This window comes from Schistocerca cancellata, chromosome 4 (genome assembly GCF_023864275.1).
Source record: "Schistocerca cancellata isolate TAMUIC-IGC-003103 chromosome 4, iqSchCanc2.1, whole genome shotgun sequence".
NCBI classification, from domain to species: Eukaryota; Metazoa; Arthropoda; class Insecta; order Orthoptera; family Acrididae; genus Schistocerca; species Schistocerca cancellata.
Genome location: NC_064629.1, coordinates 224,986,135 through 225,006,125, shown reverse-complemented (window position 1 = coordinate 225,006,125; position 19,991 = coordinate 224,986,135). Strand labels below are relative to the sequence as shown.

The following is a 19,991-nucleotide window of genomic DNA, read 5'->3' as shown; positions in this document are numbered from 1 at the left end:
CCTCTAGTTTTGGCCAGTATGTCACATTTTTAAACGTCCTGTATACGTCCATCCATTATGATTAAAGTCTTCCGTGGATTCCATAAAACGCTTCAGACGACTGCCTGACGACCTTAAAAAATATTATGGTGTTGGCCATTCACCGGCCTAATCTGCGATGGTGTTCCCTTCCTTATAACTTTGAAGCCAACGTAACATCAGATTTTAGTCTTCCTTTCCTCAAATTAGTAGTGTTAAGAGTGCAGATGGTATGAACGAACTTACAGTGGGTGTTCTTATGCTTCACAACAGTCCCAATAGCGACACAACAATCGAGAGTGATTGTCCCAGATTCCTAATAACTCTAATCTGACTTCCAATAATTTAACATCTTTCTCAATTTCAAATCCCTCTTCCTGGTTACCTTCACAAACGGAAATCTTTCATATATTCTAATTATATGACTTCAAAGCTCACAGTTGTGTGATCTGTCTTAGAGAGCTAATAGAACAAATGTTGCCTGCCACGTTGGTGTGTGCTTATTACAAACAGTAACGCTCCTATCACACTTCCTTCAGGTAGCTATTTTCGCTTTTGGCACTGCTGCTGTTGCTGAGCAAATCGCTCGCAGAGGTAAGTGCCTCAGCAGTGGAAACTGAAAAAAATTCTTGGATGTACTATGACCACAACTCTTATGCCTATTTTTAAGAGTATATAAGCACCACAGCGAAACAGCCATGTTCATAAGGAAGTTTTTATCTCTCTCTTACAGTTAATTTACCACTCAGGACATAATGTAATCACTCGGTTTCGTGATAACAGAAACGTGATGAAGAATTCGTCAGGAGAAAATACAAAAGAAAAGAATATGCTGACACAAATAAAGGCATCACTTTCATGAAGTGGGATTAAACCATTCTTTTTATAAAGCCATTACTAGCTTGCGTAAGGTCTTCCGCAGCGCTGTTATCAAATCAATGAAGCAGTGGACGCATTCTTGTGTTCATTCCTTCAGATCACTAGACACTGCAAGAAGCCCAACAAAATTGTGCATGAGGAAGGGATTTGACATCATATTCCTCCTTAACCACATTCCCGATGTTAAAATCCGATAAAATCAAGAGTGACAGAATTTTCACTGGAATATCCAGATCGAAATTCGCTTTGTAGCACATATCAATACTGTTATAATGTCCTATTGTTAACCGAACATATTTGCTACGTGATTGTTTACCAAGTGACAGCAAAGACAAGTTACTAACTACTATAGACTCAGGTGGACATAACTTCGTAAAGAGTATTCACTAAATGTAATCGACGCCTCCTTATTTGACGTCACGACGAACAGAAGCTGTTCCAGTAGCCCGCATCTCGTGGTCGTGCGGTAGCGTTCTCGCTTCCCACGCCCGGGTTCCCGGGTTCGATTCCCGGCGGGGTCAGGGATTTTCTCTGCCTCGTGATGGCTGGGTGTTGTGTGCTGTCCTTAGGTTAGTTAGGTTTAAGTAGTTCTAAGTTCTAGGGGACTTATGACCACAGCAGTTGAGTCCCATAGTGCTCAGAGCCATTTTTTTGTTCCAGTAGCTCGTGATACTTCCGCACAGTACTGATTATCACGCCTGAATCTTTGTTTGCTTGTTTCGTGATCTCATGTAACACAAATTTCACGATTTTCTTATAAATGATCCAGCGATCACAGACGTGACTGTATGTCACGGTACACTTTAGAAACTCAGTACAGAAACACAGGAAACTAATTTTTTTTTATTCGGTTTTTACCCTGGCCAGTTTTATACTTGTTTATCCCACTGTTGCAATAACTGAGACGCTAATAGAAAAATTACAGTGAAGACTAGAAAAAGGAAATGAGAAGAAACTGAGGAGAATAGGTAGTGATGCATAAGTTGCGCAATGTCAGAGAATTTTGCCCCCTGATGTGTTTATTATAATAATATTTTTGTTTACTACGAACTACAGAGTATTTTGCTTGTTTTCATTTGTAAAATTTACGTCGTCCAAAGCAATTAGAAGCGTGAACCTATACCACAGCTCCTGCGGAAATTATGGTTCAAATGGTTCTGATCACTATGGGACTTAACTTCTGAGGTCATTAGTCCCCTAGAACTTAGAACTACTTAAACCTAACTAACCTAAGGACATCACACACATCCATGCCCGAGGCAGGATTCGAACCTGCGACCGTAGCGATCGCGCGGTTCCAGACTGTAGCGCCTAGAACCGCTCGGCCACTCATGCCGGCGCGGCAATTATGATCTTTTAATGAAATAAATAAATCAATAATGACTGTCGTACATCTTTAAAAACGTAGTCAGTCTCTTAAGGGCCACTCTCGAATGACGTCCACTTTTATGGTATGAGCACAGTTTCATACGTGGCCAATCTCCGATTATCACTGTTATGAATTAATCAAATTAAAATGTTTATTGGAGACTGACACTGTCTTATTTATCTCAGTGAAAGATAATTTCACTTGTATTTATCATGGAATTTTAATTAACTGGTTAAATGTATATATCTTTGGCCTTAAAAATACTTCGACGATGTGAATTTACGAAAGACTACATGGTTGTTTCAAGGGTAGAAAAGAGATACGAACTATATGTTAATGAAAGGTACTCAGTCGGATTATCTGAGAATTAATTCGATGGAATATTAATGGTGTAGAATACACTGACGAAAGATAAATTGCAACAAAAAAATGGCTCTGAGCACTATGAGACTTAACATTTGAGGTCATCAGTCCCCTGGACTTAGAACTACTTAAACCTAACTAATCTAAGGACATCACACACATCCATGCCCGAGGCAGGAATCGCACCTGTGACAGTAGCAGCAGCGCGGTTCCGGACTGAAGCGCCTAGAACCGCTCGGCCACAGCGGACGGCAAATCGCAGCACCAAAAAGGAGTTTCGTGACGTAAACGAAAGTTGGTAGGCGTGTTTCTCCATCCGAAAGATGATATCTATTCTAATTTCGCGCCAGTCGCGTAAGAGTGGTGCTAGTAGAGCCTGTATGAGGATGAAAATCAGGTTTGCTTTAAATACTTGCTATAACGGTCGTGAACGCTAGTTACCTTTGAGACTAGACGTGGTGAGTTGATGTTAGTCAAGAATGCCTTTAAGGCGACAAAGACGTAATTATCAAATGGTTCAAATGGCTCTGAGCGCTATGGGACTTAACATCTGAGGTCATCAGTCCCCTAGAACTTAGAACTACTTAAACCTAACTAACCAAAGGACATCACACACATCCATGCCCGAGGCAGGATTCGAACCTGCGACCGTAGCGGTCGCGCGGTACCGGACTGAAGCGCCTAGAACAGCTCGGCCACACCGGCTGGCTACGTCATTATCAACACCTTACTAAGTTAGGTCGTTTGATGGGGCTACGAGAAGCTGAATATTCATTGTGTGATACTACAGAAAGACTTGGCAGGAATGTAGCCACTGTGCATGACTGTTGGCAGCGATGGCCACGAGCAAGAAGACCGGGTTCCGGGCGGCCACGTAGTACTGCCGAGAGGAAGGACCATCGTGTTCGGCATATGGCTCTGACTCATCGTACTGGATCTGCAGCAGCAGGTTGGGCAGCAGTTGGCACTACAGTGGCACAACGAACTGTTGAAAATCGGTTACTTCAAGGACAGCTCCGAGCCAGACGCCCTGTAGCGTGCACCCCACTAACCCCGAACCACTGCCATTTGCGACTTCAGAGGTGTCAAGTGAGATCTCATTTCAGGGCATGGTGGAGGTCTGTTCCGTTTTCATATAAAAACTGTTTCTGCCTCAGAGCCGTTGATGGCCGTGCGTTGGTCAGGAGGAGGCCATTTGAGGGCCTGCAACCAGCCTGTATGCGTGCTAGAAAAATGGACCTACACCTGGAGTTATGGCCTAGGTTGCGATTTCGTATGACAGTAGGAACACTCTCGTGGTTATCCCATGCACCCTGACTGCAAAATTGTTCAGTTGGTAAACTGACCTACCGTGCTGCCATTCACGAACAGCATTCCAAAGGGTGTTTTCCAACAGGATAACGCTCGCCCACATATCGCTGTTGTAACCCAACGTTCTCTACAGAGTGTCGACAGATTGTCTTGCTCTGCTCGATCACCAGATCTGTCTTCAGTCGAACACACGTGGGATATCATCGCACAACAACTCAAGCGTCATCCACAAACGGCATTAACCGTAACTGTACTGACCGACCAAGTGCAACAGCACGGAACTCCATCCCAGAAACTGACATTCGGTACCTGTGCAACACAATGCATGCTCGTCTACATGCTTTTATTCAGGAATCCGGTGGTTACACCCGTTATTAATGTGGCAGCATTTCACATTTGCAAAGGCTTATCTCGCGCTTACATTAACGTGCGATCTTGCAACGTTATTCACTGAAATATGTTGCCTAGACAAATGTATTCCCGAAATTTCATTACTCTACATTAACTATTTTTTGGTGTTACGACTTTTTTCCGTCAGTGTATTACTTCTAAGTGTATTTCTTGGTACATAAGGCAATGATCCACCGACTTTATCGAGGGTTTGTTAAAAACAGCATCGCTGTTTGGGCAACGAAGAGAAACAGTAATTGATTTTACCACAATTTTTGAAAGTGGTATCAGAGAAGATTCTTCGTTTCTTTGCTTTATCTTTCCTCAGTTCAGGCGGAACTGTAGGTAAGCACGTTGTGAATTGAGTAGAGTCAAAGAAATTACGTATTGATAATAGAAGTCTAGTATATTTATGATTACAACGTAGTTTCCGACTTGAAAGTTCCATCAATGCCAAAGTTACAATTTATTATCCTGAAAGGGGCAGTAAATTATTGTACGATGTAATATCAAGTAGCAGACGCAGTAGTGGTGGTTACGGGACAGCACACTGTCGTGATATCATAAAGTATATTCTTAATCAACTTTTATTATTCAGTAGGGACCCGTTACACCGCGAACAGGAGGAAAAAGAGAGAGTGTATAACTTTCAGATTATAAGTTATGAAATATTAATGTTAACAGTGTACATTAACGCTGCGGCATGTGAAGCTGAGCCAAAATTTTCTCAAGAAATAAATCATTTATTTATTCTTGAAATTGACAAAATTGTAGGTTATCTGTTGCTACGAGTTAGTTTATCCAACAGTCGAACAGCTTTAGCACAGAGGGTCTTTGTGTAAATATTTGTGGTATGAGGAGGTTCTGAAAGAAAATTAGAATTCAGTGGTATAGTGTCTAGCATGTTTTTAATGAACGAATGCTGTGTCTAAAGTCAGATATGTGGAGTTGTGATTACTGAGCAGATGGTGATGCAAGGGCAGTGCACGGTAATCCTACGTAACACGCTAACATAAGGTGTGGATAACGGCAGATGAAGCACTGTTGGCAGTAGCTGTATGGGAAGGCCAGTTATGATACTACTCTGGCGTGCAGCGACCTGAGATCCGGGATCCCATCGTTAAGGCTGCTGGTGTGCTCCTAATATAGCTGTTTGTACGGGTCGTTAAAGAAAAAGCAATTTTCCAGATATGTTCACGAGCCGGAAAGACTGCTCGCGAAGGTTCACACAGTAAGCCTTCGCTCATTTCTTATGGAATAGTGAAATTCTTAAAACTTGACTGCAGCCTGGTCTAACGCGAAACTACCGTAGGAAAAAGATTTCAGAGCACTAATGCAGTACATACTTTCTCAAAAATTAATACTTTACTTATTTGAAGTTTTACTGGCAGTATCAGGATTACCTAACTATTTCGTAAAGGGTTTACCGAGTACACGCTTGTACGCAACTAATGTATCTACACCTACTTCTTTACTACGCTAACCACCAAATTTGTGTGGCTGAGGGTACCTGTGGTATCAATAACATTTCCTGCCTTTGCTGTTCCATTTGTGAATGTTACTGCTTAAGTAACCCTTCATCTGCGTGACTTTAACGTCATCGTCATATCGCGATGTGTATGTGCGAGAAAATATCGTGCTCCTTAATTCTTCTTGGAACGTACGTTCTCGACATTCTATCATTCAACATCCACACGACGCTGAACGCTTTCTTCTAACGCCTGTCACTGTAGTTCGATGAGCACACCCGTGACTCCCCCGCGCTTGCTATACACTGTCTCATCAAAAGTATCCGGAACTGACCACTAAATATGACGAGAGGCGAACCCGCCAGTATAAGAAGACGCGATGTGTGTTGTCAGTAGAGTAGTAGTACTACCCTGCCACGCTCTTACTGCACTTTGCCTCACGTGGTCGTTATCGGAATATGCGGCGGCATTACGGTAAACATAAACTACATCAATATTTTCAACTGTCGTATATAATGTGAAATTCCGAACTGATTCGCGCGCAATTTGTCTGGGCGTTAAAACAGCAGAGAACAGGTGAACACATGAGCCGACAGAAGCGCCTCCACTCCCACGTGCAATAATGCTATGGTCGACTAATAACAACAGAATGGGTCGGCTAGGAGAGCTCATTGACTTCAAACATAGACTAGATATTGAGTAACAAATCTATCAGTGCGATTTCAACCCTTCTTAATCTTTTGATCAGACAGTGTATACAGGGAGTTACAAAAAGGTACGGCCAAACTTTCAGGAAACATTCCTCACACACAAAGAAAGAAAATATGTTATGTGGGCATGTGTCCGGAAACGCTTACTTTCCATGTTAGAGCTCATTTTATTACTTCTCTTCAAATCACATTAATCATGGAATGGAAACACACAGCAACAGAACGTACCAGCTTAACTTCAAACACTTTGTTACAGGAAATGTTCAAAATGTCCTCCGTTAGCGAGGATACATGCATCCACCCTCCGTCGCATGGAATCCCTGATGCGCTGATGCAGCCCTGGAGAATGGCGTATTGTATCACAGCCGACCACAATATGAGCACGAAGAGTCTACATTTGGTACCGTGGTTGCGTAGACAAGAGCTTTCAAATGCCCCCATAAATGAAAGTCAAGAGGTTTGAGGTCAGGAGAGCGTGGAGGCCATGGAATTGGTCCACCTCTACCAATCCATCGGTCACCGAATCTGTTGTTGAGAAGCATACGAACACTTCGACTGAAATGTGCAGGAGCTCCATCGTGGATGAACCACATGTTGTGTCGTACTTGTAAAGGCACATGTTCTAGCAGCACAGGTAGAGTATCCCGTATGAAATCATGATAACGTGCTCCATTGAGCGTAGGTGGAAGAACATGGGGCCCAATCAAGACATCATCAACAATGCCTGCCCAAACGTTCACAGAAAATCTGTGTTGATGACGTGATTGCACAATTGCGTGCGGATTCTCGTCAGCCCACACATGTTGACTGTGAAAATTTACAGTTTGACCACCCTTTGAATGAAGCCTCATCCGTAATGAGAACATTTGCACTGAAATGAGGATTGACACATTTTTGGATGAACCATTTGCAGAAGTGTACCCGTGGAGGCCAATCAGCTGCTGATAGTGCCTGCACACGCTGTATATGGTACGGAAACAACTGGTTCTCCCGTAGCACTCTCCATACAGTGACGTGGTCAACGTTACCTTGTACAGCAGCAACTTCTCTGACGCTGACATTAGGGTTATCGTCAACTGCACGAAGAATTTCCTCGTCCATTGCAGGTGTCCTCGTCGTTCTAGGTCTTCCCCAGTCGCGAGTCATAGGCTGGAATGTGCTCCCTAAGACGCCGATCAATTGCTTCGAACGTCTTCCTGTCGGGACACCTTCGTTCTGGAAATCTGTCTCGATACAAACGTACCGCGCCAGGGCTATTGCCCCGTGCTAAACCATACATCAAATTGGCATCTGCCAACTCCGCATTTGTAAACATTGCACTGACTGCAAAACCACGTTCGTGATGAACACTAACCTGTTGATGCTACGTACTGATGTGCTTGATGCTAGTACTGTAGAGCAATGAGTCGCATGTCAACACAAGCACCGAAGTCAACAATACCTTCCTTCAATTGGGCCAACTGGCGGTGAATCGAGGAAGTACAGTAAATACTGACGAACCTGAAATGAGCTCTAACATGGAAATTAAACGTTTCCGGACACATGTCCACATAACATCTTTTCTTTATTTGTGTGTGAGGAATGTTTCCTGGAAGTTTGGCCGTACCTTTTTGTAACACCCTGTATGCCCATGACGAAATGCGCTTCTCTCCTTCTGTTCTTCTCTATGTCCTCAATTAATGTCACTTGGTAAGGGTCCCAGATTCCCGAGAAATACTTAAGAAGCAGTTGAGTGGCGGTTTCGTAAGGTACCTCTTCCGTGTATGAGCTGCATTTCCTAGTATTCTTTCACTGAAGCACAGTCTGTCACCTACCTTTACCACAACCAGTTCTACGTGTCTGTCCCACTTTAACTCACTCTAGGAGCACATTACTAAACTTGCTGCGATTTTGACTGTATCCAGTGTTTATCTCTGATAGTGTAATCGAACAATGCTAAGGCTTTCCACCTCTTTATGTATTATAATTTATAATTGCTTGTACTGATAGTCAGCTGTCAACCACTGCATGAAGCGTCGATCCTGCATTTCGTAACAGTTTTCTGACTTTGTGACTTCCCTGTAAATAACAGCGAAAAGACTTGCTTAGTTTCTGATATTCTCCACCGAATCATTTATACAGGTGTTCCATTTATTTTGACCACCCAAATAACTTTTCATCCATAAACAAAATAAGAAATGTATTAAGCAAATGTAGTTTAGTTACCAGTGACACACAATAACCAGCATGATAGCCTTTCTTGTAACTTCGGTCGTTACGAATGTCTGAACGCTAGCGCCTTCTCTTTTTAAATGGCTCCATGTAGTTTTTGTTTGGTAATCTCCTTCCTCTCCTCAAGATCTATTCAAAAACGTATCACAGTGTACCATTCACGGAAATGTCACCTTAAGAACGTGACACATCAGCAATGGTAGCCTCTACCGCAGGGCGTGTTCCAACTTCCTCACACGAATTCTTCCTTGTTGCCGGCCGGGGTGACCGAGCGGTTCTAGGCGCAACAGTCTGGTACCGCGCGACCGCTACGGTCGCAGGTTCGAATCCTGCCTCGGGCATGGATGTGTGCGATATCCTTAGGTTAGTTAGGTTCAAGTAGTTCTAAGTTCTAGGGGACTGATGACGACAGCAGTTGTCCCATAGTGCTCAGAGCCATTTGAACCACTTCTTCCTTGTTTCCTGGATGAAGTGCCGCTAAGAACCGGAATGCTTATGTGGTACCAACACGAAGGATGTCCAGGACACAATGTCTTGTGTGCACGTCGTGCTCCGTGCCGAAGGTATCCTGAAAGAGGGTTTCGTCGAGGAGGAACAGTCGATTGGTCTACTCGGTCTCCTGACTTAACTTTTGTGGACTTTTTTCTTGGGATGCACAGAAGGTGTTGTCTATCGCGATATTTCAACAATTCAGGAAAACATACAGGAACGTATCGTGCTTGTCTGTAATTACATCAACAGACCACACTGGAAGCAGCGATGAATTCTTTCATCCAAAGGGTGAACCAGTGTATTACTGTCCACGGTCACCCTTTTGAACAGCAATGAATGTTCTACCCGTTTTTATGCCTACAGTGAATCAGAGTTTGGGAAAGTGCAGTACCTATAAATGCGCATAGAAACCGCCATCATCAGTTTCCGTCTTTTTCCGCCATTTTTCTTGTTGTGAGGCATGACTTTGTGTTTTGTGCAGACTTTGTAAATATTAAGAGTTCTAATATTTTAGTGTTCTATAATATATTAAAGCTAGTTGGAGGATATTGTCAATTCCTCAAAAAAAAAAAAAAAAGTTTCAAATGGCTCTAAGCACTATGGGACTTAACATCTGAGGTCATCAGTCCCCTAGACTTAGAACTATCTAAACCTAACTAACCTAAGGACATCACACACATCCATGCCCGAGGCAGGATTCGAACCTTCGACCGTAGTAGCAGCGCGGTTCCGGACTGACGCGCCTAGAACCGCTCGGCCAAAAAAGGCTCTGAGCACTATGTGACTTAACTTCTGAGGTCATCAGTCGCCTAGAACTTAGAACTAATTAAACCTAACCAACCTAAGGACAGCACACACATCCATGCCCGAGGCAGGATTCGAACCTGCGACCATAGCGGTCACTCGGTTCCAGACTGTAGCGCCTAGAACCGCACGGCCACTGCGGCCGGCTCCGCTCGGCCACAGCGGGTCAATTCCTCAGTTATAGCGTTTCATGGGGAGGAAAATTCTGCATATTTCTAAAGCTAGTTATACACCATGAAGACGGATAAGCTATACTTCGTCGGTCTAGCACCCTCTTGTACCTTGAAGAGGAGGAAGATCTTATATTACGGAGTACGTGATACACTCTAAACAGTAAAAAACGTTGCATCACGAAGGAATTATCCGAATGGGAAGAGATTAAGTATAAGTGATGTACACGTACAGACAAACAAATGATTAAAATTTCAGAAAAACTGGATGATTTATACAAGAGAAACAGCTTCACAAATTCAGCAAGTCAACCTCTGGCTCTAATACAAGCAGTTATTGGGCTTGATGGGTAGACTTGTTGGATCTCCTACTGTGAGATATCTTTCTCAATTCTGTCCAATAGGCGTGTTATATCGTCAAAATTCCGAGTGGTTGGAGGGCCCTACCCATAATGCTCCAAACTTTCTCAACTGGGGAGAGATCTGGCGATCTTGCTGGCCAAGGTAGGGTTTGGTAAGCAGGAAGACAAGCAGTCGAAACTCTCGCTGTGTGCAGGTGGGCATTAACTAAACTAAACTCCGTCCGAACAGGCCATGAAGGCCCAACGATACCGACCGGCCGCCGTGTCATCCTCAGCCCACAGGCATCACTGGATGCGGATGTGGAGGTTCATATGGTCAGCACACCGCTCTCTCGGCCGTTGTCAGTTTTCGTGACCAGAGCAGCTACTTCTCAATCAAGTAGCTCCTCAGTTTGCCTCACAAGGGCTGAGCGCACCCCGCTTGCCAACAGCGCTGGGCAGACCAGATGGTCACCCATCCAAGTGCTAGCCCAGCCCGACAGCGCTTAACTTCGGTGATCTGACGGGAACCGGTGTTTCCACAGCGGCAAGGCCGTTGGCAGGAGGGCATTATCTTGTTGAAATGTAAGCCCAGGATGGCTTGCCATGAAGGGCAACAAAACGAGCCATAGAATATATCGTCGACGTATCGCTATGCTGTAAGGGTGTCGCGAATGACAAGCAATCGGGTCCTGCTATGAAAAGAAATGAGACCCCGGACCATCACTCCTTGTTGTCGGGCGGTACGGCGGGCGACATTCATGCTGGTATCCCACTGCCGTCCGAGTCGTCTCCAGACACGTCGTCGGCCTGGAATCTCATTGACTGGAGTATAATTGACTTCAGTGATGACTCCCCTTTCGAACTGATCTCCGATGACCAGTGAAGACGTATTTTTAACTCTTAACTTAAATATTTAATCCTACGTATCTTGGAACAGTTTTTCACATTTGGAGAAACCTTACTTCTCCGGAGTAATATTCGCAATTTGAGAAAAAGACTGCATTACATATTAATTGAATGTTATCATTTCAAAACGTAACAAGAAAATACATTAAACTTTTATTACAGGGCTGACTAGAGGCGAAAGTATGAAAAGTGATCCAAAGTGCAACCCTCTCTCGTACTGCAAACTGGTATTCAAGATCCCTGTTTCTGTTTCTTATTAAGTTGGAAGTTGCGTTTACGTGAATATGCGATACGTTTTTGTACAGGCCTTCAGGACTGGATATGAAGGGTGGAATAAAAAATATTGGGTCCTATTTGAAAAAAAAAAACTTACTGCCGCTCATACATTCGTAACGAACGAATATACAAGAAAGGCAATTATGATGGTAACTGTTACTCTGGTAGTTAAAAAACATTTGCTGGATAATTTCTTAGTACTACCCTGCCACGCTCATACTGCTCTTTGCCTCCCGTGGTCGTTATCGGAACATGCGGCGGCATTACAGTAAACGTAAACTACATCAGTTTTTTCGACTGTCGTATGTAATGTCAAATTCTGGATTGATTCGAGCGCAAGTTGTCTGGTCGTTTAAACAGCAGAGAACAGATAAACACACAAGCCAATGAGCCAACCGAAGCGCCCCCACTCCCACGTGCTGTAATACTGCGGTCGACTAATAACAACAAAATGGGTCGACTAGGAGAGCTCATTGAGTTCAAACATGGACTAGACATTGAGTAATAAGTCCATCAGTGCGATTTCAACCCTTCTTAATCTTTTGATCAGATAGTGTATATGCCCATCACGAAATGCGCTTCTCTCCTTCTGGTCTTCTCTATTTCCTCAATTAAGCTGACCTGGTAAGGGTCCCAGATTCCCGAGAAATACTTAAGAAGCAGTTGAGTGATGGTTTCGTAAGGTACTTCTAGACAAAAAGTTATTGGTGGTGGTCAAAATAAATGAGACACACTGCATGTATCGTGAACGGTAGTGGCTCACTAACACTCACTTGGGACACGCCCGAAGTTAGTCTCATCTCTGACGGTTTCTCTCTGTTAAGAACGACGTGTTAGGTTTTGTGTGCCTCAAAGTCCGCGGTCCGGTGGCAAAGCTCTGGCCATATTACGTATGCTTCTATCATGCTCACTACGCCACAGTGTGTAACCATAACAACGCGTTCTGGAAGTCAAATAACACGTCAGCAAACTGTGCACAGCTTTCTACTGCCTTCTGAACCTCCCAAGGCGCCCCTTGAGTGCGTGGTCCCAAGTTCAATCATTAGCAAGGCTCATTTGCAAGAGTTGTATTAACAATTATGACAGGAAAAATATTAGCTGCTAACGATTCGAATCCTGCTTCGGGCATGGATGTTTGTGATGTCCTTAGGTTAGTTAGGTTTAAGTAGTTCTAAGTTCTAGGGGACTGATGGCCTCAGCTGTTAAGTCCCATAGTACTTAGAGCCATTTGAACCATTTACTAACGATTCACCATGTGCATCAGGAGAGTGACAGAAAATGAGTGTCTAGGAGGTGCAGAGATCAACCACCTGTGGGATGTATATATTACGTTTAACAAAATGGGCGTCTTCGACATTCAAGAAACGTTCAAAACAAACCAGTAACTTGCACCATGATCACTGGATCACAAAGGTTCGCACCATCACGATCGAAGGTTAACTCCTTGGGAGTTTCAAACCGTATAGGACGTTCAGATAGGTACTCACTCTTAAAAAATGAATGTAGAATTGTATTGGTGTAGCGGGGTGATGAAAACTGGTGGAATGTGATGGCATCTAATCGAATGCGAAACCGAGTTTCGTGAAGCGTATCGTGACACTGGCTATTCTTTAAGACGTGGCTGCAAATAGTGCGATAATACGTTTTATAGGCACGGAAAAAACAAACATCCAGAGGCCGAATTTGTCCAGTAGTTCCAGATGGTATTAACTGCCATCTGACACACGTTTCGGGAGGGATAATTTGCTCTAAGAGAGTACGACTTTTATACGCTGAACAGGAATCAAACAAAACTAAGTTATTTTGACCAGCTATTGCCCAAAAGCAATTCTCATACCATAGTTGTACTTCTCTTTCACCCATTTTTCCACTCTTTCCTGCTGTGACGTAAATATTCCAAACTTCCATGGCAAGATTACGTACACGAGAAAGCACCTTAGGGGGCAGAGCACCTAAAACTTATCGCAGCACAACTTTCTAGCCAATTCACCATCCAGATTAACAGTCGACATAATTACACTTAAGTACCAAAAAAAACTGTTGTAGGTATACATATTCAAATACAGAGATACGAAAACAGGCAGAAGACGGCACTGCGGTCGACAACGCCTATATGAGACAACAAGTGCCTGGTGCAGCTGTTAGGTTGTTACTGCTGCTACAATGGTAGGTTATCAAGATTTAAATAAATTTGAACATGGTGTTATAGTCGGCCCACGAGCGATGGGACTCAGTATCTCCGAGGTAGTGATAAAGTGAGGATTTTCCCGTACGACCATTCACGAGTGTACCATGAATATCGGGAATGCGGTAAAATATCAGATTCCGACATCGCAGCGGCCGGAAAAAGATCCAGCAAGAACGGGACCAACGACGACTGAAGAGAGTCATTCAACGTGACAAAAGTGCAAACCTTCCGCGAATTGCTGCAGATTTCAATACTGGGCCATCAACAAGTGTCAGTCGGCGAACCATTCAACGAAACATCATCGACATGCGCTTTCGGAGCCGAAAGCCCGGTCGTGTACCCTTGATGACTGCACGACACGAAGCTTTAGGCCTCGCCTGGGCCACTCAACACTGACATTTGACTGTTGATGACTGGTAACATGTTGCCTGGTCGGATGAGTCTCGTTTCAAATTGTAGCGAGCGGATGGACGTGTGCAGGTATGGACACAACCTCATGAATCCACGCATCCTGTATGTCAGCAGGGGACTGTTCAAGCTGGTGGAGGCTCTTTAATGGTGTGGGCCGTGTGCAGTTGGAGTGATATGGGACTTCTAACATGCCTAGACACGACTCTCACAGGCGACACGTAAGCAAGCATCCTGTCTATCTGCATCCATTCATGTCCATTGTACATTCCAACGGACTTGGGAAATTCCAGCAGGACATTGAAATACCCCACACGTCCAGTATTGCTACAGAGTGGCTCCAGGAACACTCTTCTGAGTTTAAATTCTTCCGCTGGCCACCCAACTCCCCAGACACGAACATTATTTAGCATATCTGGGATTCCTTGTAACGTGCTGTTCAGAAGAAATCTCCACCCCCTCGTACTCTTACGGATTTATGGACAGCCCTACAGGATTCATGGTGTCAGTTCCCTCCAGCACTACTTCAGACATTAGTCGAGTCCATGCCACGTCCTTCTGCAGCACTTCTGCGTGTCGCGGGGGCCCTACACGATATTAGGCAGGTGTTCAAGTTTCTTTGAATCTTCAGTGTATATACGAATGCGTTAAGGCATTGATGTTAGTCGATCTTAATACAACTCTCTTGGTACCTTTGATACGCATTTCCTCTTCAAATCTGGGTTGGTCAGAGTTCAAAACGAATTCCTTACTAAATGATGGGATACGTTCATTTATCTCATCTACAAATTTTCGCGCCGATTGCGCAGTTTGCTGTGTATGGTCAGGTTGACGTTTCGTATGAAATTTTGTTATCTAACGCCTTCCAATTCTGTAGCACCGTTTGGAGTTATATAACCATCCACTGCTTCCCTTGAAATCACTGTCATCTATGGTATGTCGCACGCAATTCAAATGGTTCAAATGGCTCTGAGCACTATGCGACTTAACATCTGTGGTCATCAGTCTCCTAGAACTTAGAACTACTTAAACCTAACTAACCTAAGGACATCACCCACATCCCTGCCCGAGGCAGGATTCGAACCTGCGACCGTAGCGGTCACGCGGTTCCAGACTGAAGCGCCTAGAACCGCACGGCCACACCGGCCGGCTCGCACGCAATCTGATGTGCGTAATGTAGTAGGCCGTTATCATGCACATACTGTAAACTGTATCGAGCATCCTTGAAATGCGCAAATATCAGTTGTTGTAACAAATGCGCCTTGTCCTCCCTTGAATATCCGTAGTTTTTCTTATGCACTATACGATCATATTGCTGCGAACTAATTCAATATTTGTTCATAATTGTTTATTTACTATGCTGCGTATGATCTTCCATGTACGTAATAATTTTCAGTAGCCGCTTCCTGGACAATGATTACCCTTTACGACGTTTAATTGGAAACGGGACTTAAGGCTTCCTGTCCGACAAGATCGATGAACTACATGGCTCGACACCTGTTTCAATATCCCTTTCACTTGTTAAGCACGTATCCCCATCATTTTACTTCTCATATACACTGTCCGCACAGTTGTGTGTATACAACACCACACATTCCAATGACTCACTAATATTTTATCTGCCACTTTTTTCTCACTACGCGAAATTCCTTAGGTTCCTTTCTGACAAAATGTCAAATTTGGCAATTGTTGTTCTAGATATAATGCAATTTTTGCATTGTTTATCGTTGTCAGTTCTCTGCTCTGTATCAACTCCACTACTCCACTAGCACTGTAGCATTGTTGGGAGTAATTCATGTGTGTGTGTGTGTGTGTGTGTGTGTGTGTGTGAATTCCTAATGGACCAAACTGCTGAGGTCATTGGTCCCTAGACTTACGCACTACTTAAACCAGGGCTTAACAACTGGCCGGTTTTGAGCGCGAGTACTCGCGTCTGCTCAGGCACGTGCTCGCGAGCAGGTGCAAGGTCGCGGAGTAGGGAGGTTGGTTGGTTGTTTTGGGGGAAGAGACCAAACAGCGAGGTCATCAGTCTCATCGAATTAGGGAAGGATGGGGAAGGAAGTCGGCCGTGCTCTTTCAAAGGAACCATCCCAGCATTTGCCTGGAGCGATTTAGGGAAATCACGGAAAACCTAAATCAGGATGGCCGGACGCGGGATTGAACCATCGTCCTCCCGAATGCGAGTCCAGTGTGGAGTAGGGAGGGAGGGGAAATGCGCGCGCACGTTTGAATAGGGCCGCAGCTTGCCTATTGAAATCGCGACGACTGTGCAACGTTTAAAGTACTACGATCAGCTCTAACAGTCACTTCGCTGATTAAAGTTACGTTGTGCAAGACGCGACAGTTGGCTGCGACTGCGACGCTGCCCCCTCCTCTTTTCCAACCCTGGCAGACGGTGACACGGCCGCAACACGACTGGAGTCGTCGCCGTTTCCCAAGCGGCGGCGGCGGATTCAAATACATAAGAAAAATAAGAATTCTGATTTTCTTGCTGTAAAAAATACTGTATGTTAATGCAACAAAGTTACATCGGCTCCCAGAGTTAGTTTTTCGATACAGATTCTCCTTTTACTTTAAAAAATTGAAAAGTATCTCTTCCGGTTTCGCGTATTTTTTTCGCTGTATATTACTTCTCTATCAATTGTGAGGAAAGTAAAAGGCACAAAAAATTTATGTTTGCGTATCTTACAGTTTCACATCACAGCTTGATAATGGGGTGTCTATTTTTCCGATATTCGTTACAGTTAATCCGATACTTAATTTACAAATAACCTACTGCATAAAATTTGAATTGTGTACAGTGAAAAATGTGGTCGCTGGCTACTTTACGTATGGTTCACGTTAGGTCATACATCGTTGCCGATGAAAAGAAGCTAACATATCGAAATTATTTTTAAAGTTGAGATCAGAATGATATCGATCTCCGTTTCCGAGATTTGGGCTCATATATCTCCGGGAGCGTCGCGACTAGCCGCCAGTTCTGTCGACGCGCAACGAGAATCGTGTGGTCATCACACGATAGAGAATGCATTTGTTTTGTTTCGCTGCCACATTTGGACCTAATGAAATCATTTTATGTCATATATTTTTCCGGTATGAGTTACTAATATTTCTCCATATGCTCTTGACAATTTCATTTAAAATGCCACGAAATGTAGGTTTCTTAAAGCCAAGTGATCAAGCACAACCCATTTTCTTGGTTTTGCTGAGGCATCTGAACCTGTTCCAAGCTTTCTTTCTCGTTTATTTCTCTGATACGAGTCCCGAATATTCCTCCATCTGTTTTTGCACATTTCACCTAAAATTCCAATGAAAGATAAGTTTATTAACAATAAGCGCACGCTAGCGTCATTGCATTGTTTCAAGTTCTTGATAACAAGATAGGGTTACACCTTAAACATCTCTAGAATTTTCATTCTGAACGTCTACAGTATACACTGGCAGAAATGTGGAAGAAATAATGTCCGTGCTTGTTCACAAAATTTCCCCAAATTATACTTGTCAGTTTCTCCCATGCAGAAACTTTTGGAACAAGCTAAGGAAACTTTCATAGCCGACTGACTCTTTATTCCCATCCAAATGAAATTCCATATTCTTATATTCTGACAGCATACATCGTTATGGATGACATGAACATTTAATCTTGCCAAGCTGCACTCAAATGATGACTCCAGGATTTACAAAAGATGAATTTCAATTGTGAACTGTGTCAGACCAGAAGGGCCTTGTAAAACAGTAGTGCACTTTTGGCACAAGTTTTTAGAGCACCATCTTCTACCAATGAATTGAAGTGAATGTGACAAATTACTTATTGCAGCATACTGTTTGCGCAATCTGTTGAGAAACGCCTTCCTCAAAAACGAACATCTATTGATTACAGAAAGCTGTACAACAATCTGGTGGTGGATTTTCACAACTAGAAGGTATCATCAAGACACCAATCTTCCGTTTACTTTCAAAGTGAAGGTATTGTAAAATGTAACTTTCTCATTGTACTTTAGATTGTTCATTTTATAAGGTACTTGCCGTTTCCAATTTTTATCATCACAAAAAAGAGTAATGCGAAAACTGACCTTCAAGTTCATTTTCATCATTCTAATTCTACATCTGCATGGATTATACTGATTTTCATAACAGGCCTGAAAAATTTGCATTAATGGGAAAATATTATATATTTCACTCACCTGCCAGTTTCAACTGTGCACCAATTTCTTCCCAAATTCTGTCTTTGAACATAGTGTTTCTATATTTAGGGTTCTTCAAATCGTAAAGGCAAGGATGTTGCGAGACCAGCTCACAGAGCATCACATCCTGTGAGTGGCTCATTTCAGTTTTCCTTGAGTGGCTCGACATCTTTCTGGCAGCCATACGTCTTTGTGTCGTCCGACTTCTGTCGCAACACTGCTCACTGGTGCAGCGCTGCGGCAGCTGCCGCAACAGTCGCGCGTCGCATCCCAAACTCGAACTGCGCATGCGCCAGCAGGCAACTTCTGACGTCACGTAGCGACCCGTCGCAGTCGCTAGTGTGCGTCGCGTCTTGGACAACGTACATTAAGAATCGTGTTAAGTCGCCGTTGTGCAACCCCAACCATGCTTTCGCAGTTGGGAGGAATTGTATCTGTTTACAGTAAAAGATGGTGTTGCAAAATGTTTAGTATGTCACAAAACGCTGAATTCTTTTAGGAAATTTATTTTGCAGCGACATTATATGTCGTACCACGCGAAAGACTAGGGAAGTGGAAAATGTGATGGACCAGATCGTGCACAGGAAGTTATTAAACTTAAAAGAAAGCCATCCGAAGAAGATCTGGACGATGAAGAAAAATAAACTGAGGCAGCTCTAAGAGTGAGTTACAAAATTGCTTTGTTTTTATCCAAATCCCTGCGCCCCTTCATTCATGGCGATTTAATAAAATAATGTTTGGCAGTTGCAGCGGAACATTTGTGTCCATCTCAAGTTGAACAGTTTCGGATTGTGCCATTATCTAACATGACCATTATGCGACGCATACAGAACATGGCAGACGACGTCCAGAGCCAGCTTGCAAATATCTGTAAAGATTTTATGGCTTATTCTATAGCTCTGGACGAAAGTGTTGATATCACTGGAATAGCGCAGCTTGCATATGTATTAGAGGTGTTAAAAGAGATCTTCAGGTGAGGGAGGAGCTCCTCGATGTAGTAGCCATGAAGAACACTACAACCGGAGGTGATATTTTAAGTAGTATTGAAGAAAGTGTTGAAAATATAGGATTGTCGTGGAATTCTTTAGTTTCAGTGTCTATAGACGGTGCACCAGCGATGAGAGGAGAAAAATCAGATTTCGTTGCGCTGTTGAAGGAGAAAATGCAAAAACTGATCGTGCCGAATGAAATATGCGGCGTTTACTGTGAGATCCACCAGGAAAACTTATGTGCAAAGAGTACCACTCTAAAAAATGTAATGAGTGTTGTTCGTACAACCAATTATATATGGCAACATGGGCTACAACACAGGCAATTTAAAAGCTTTCTTGAGGATGTAGAAAGCCAGTGTGGCAGCCTGCCTTATTACAGTGAGGTCCGCTGGCTTAGTCGTGGCGAATTATTAAATCGAGTTTTTTGCCTATTTGATGAGATAAATATGTTCATGGAAATAAATAACATGTGTGTTCCTGAATTGAAAGAGCCTTCATGGAAATGTG

At 43.4% G+C, this 19,991-nt stretch overlaps 1 protein-coding gene and 1 pseudogene across 1 annotated transcript in view; both read right to left on the bottom strand.

The window, feature by feature from the left end:
* The window catches only part of LOC126183722 (glutamate receptor ionotropic, kainate 5-like), a 266,934-nt gene that overhangs the window by 201,701 nt on the left and 45,242 nt on the right, over positions 1 to 19,991 (bottom strand). The window lies entirely within an intron of this gene.
* LOC126185441 (5S ribosomal RNA) lies at positions 10,971 to 11,088 on the bottom strand (annotated as a pseudogene).